This window comes from Sus scrofa, chromosome 1, assembly GCF_000003025.6.
Source record: "Sus scrofa isolate TJ Tabasco breed Duroc chromosome 1, Sscrofa11.1, whole genome shotgun sequence".
Taxonomy (NCBI): domain Eukaryota; kingdom Metazoa; phylum Chordata; class Mammalia; order Artiodactyla; family Suidae; genus Sus; species Sus scrofa.
Genome location: NC_010443.5, coordinates 136096431 through 136098389, shown reverse-complemented (window position 1 = coordinate 136098389; position 1959 = coordinate 136096431). Strand labels below are relative to the sequence as shown.

Genomic DNA, 1959 nt, shown 5'->3' with positions numbered 1-1959 from the left:
AACGCCAGATTGTTAACCCACTGAGCAAGGGCAGGGACCGAACCCGCAACCTCATGGTTCCTAGTCGGATTCGTTAACCACTGCGCCACGACGGGAACTCCCTGTCAATTTTATACTGTACAGCATGGTGACCCAGTTACACATACATGTGTACATTCTTTTTTCTCACATTATCAGGCTCCATCATAAGTGACTAGATATAGTTCCCAGTGCTATACAGCAGGATCTCACTGCTTATCCATTCCAAAGGCAATAGTTTGCATCTGTTAACCGAAAATTCCCAATCCATCCCACTCCCTCCTCCTCCTCCTTCGCATCCATAAGTCTCTTCTCCATTAACTTGCTTTTTAATAGGCCATTTCTTACAACTCTGATCTCAGGTGTATGAGTTAACTGAGGGTTGGCTAGGTTAGCCCAAAGAGATTCCTTTGCTTTAGTTAATGACCTTTATTTTGGCAAGGGAGGGAGTTAAAAAAATGAACCAACAAAAATAGAGAAATGTCAACATAGGAATCAGCTTAGGCTCAATAATCTATTGTCATTACTATTTTTTTGGTTTGTTTTCAGGTTTTATCTTTTTAATCGACTCTGTCAAGGACATCCTAAACACTACATTAGACACAACTGAATATTTTTTCTTCCAGTATCAGAAAAGTGACATACATACATAAATATTTTTAGAAACTTCTGTATAATCAAGGCAGAGATCTGGAGGAAAAAAACACCTGTAAGTAATCCTATTCTAGATTTCTTACACTTACAGTCAGAAATTGCTTCCTAACCATGATTAAACATTGTGTATAGGTTTTAAAAATGTTCCTAGATGCGTATTAAAAAAAAAAAAATCTATCGGTCTGGCCAAACATTTTTTTTGCCAGAACCAATAATCCTGAGAGCCCAAATTAGAAAACTGGTAAAAAGGGGGAAAAAAATTACCCAGACCCTATGAATGTCTCAATTTGTCTTTAAACGGGGGAAAAATTTTTTCTAAACATGGAGCTTTTTTGAACATCTTTAACAAGCTACTTTGGGAGCTCACTTCAAAAAAACAGGTTGATGTACTAGAATAGATGTTTCTTTACAAACAGCCATTTGGAAGGATGGTCCTGGATCAGAGGTTTTATTCCTGTGTATCTACATTAGGTGCACTTGCTTCATCTCAGTTGTCGTAATTGTCCCTGCAATTTCCTCCTGAATAGCTGTCATAACTACCCTGGCTTCTGCTGCCATAGTCTCTGGACTTTCCATATCCATATCCGTAGACATATCCTCCAGGTCGACTGTCATATCTGCCATTTCCAGAGCCCTGCTCCCCTCCACCTCTAGAGTAGCCACGACCACGGGCCCCAAAGGCACCCCTTCTTGTTCCCTGGGCCGACTTGCCAGCGTGGTCCACATGGATCTGGCGACCATCCAGAGACTCTCCATTCATGGCTCTCATTACATTTGAAGCATGCTCTGGATTGGTGAAGGTAATGAAGCCAAAACCCCGGGATCGCTGAGTCTCCCGGTCCTTGACAATGACCACCTCAGAAATAGGTCTGAAACTGCTGATGTGGTCTTCCAGAGCCTGCTTATCTGAGTTGAAGTTGAGCCCTCCCACGAAGAGCTTCCCTTCTTCAGAGGACATGTCAATAAACTGAGTCCTTTGGAGAGGATATAGACAGTAGAGATGAAAGAAAAGATTGGAGTTTTGAGAAGGGACGAAAAGAGAGAATGGAGAATAGACAAAAAGGACTAAATAAGGAGACAAAAAAAAAAAAAAAAAAAAAAAAAGTAAAGAAAAGAAAAAAAGCCAAAAAGGTGGGAATCTGCCGGGCTGGCTCAGCGAGACAGCCATTTTGGGGGACCACCTTCGCGCCTCACTATTAATATAATATCACAATTTGTGCCCACAGGATCCTAACTGTAGTTGGCAATGTAGAGACCAGTAAGAAGTTATAAATTACCTTTATGTCC

The 1959-nt window shown here is 41.1% G+C and overlaps 1 pseudogene; it reads right to left on the bottom strand.

Moving 5' to 3' along the window:
* LOC100514264 lies at positions 294-1754 on the bottom strand (annotated as a pseudogene).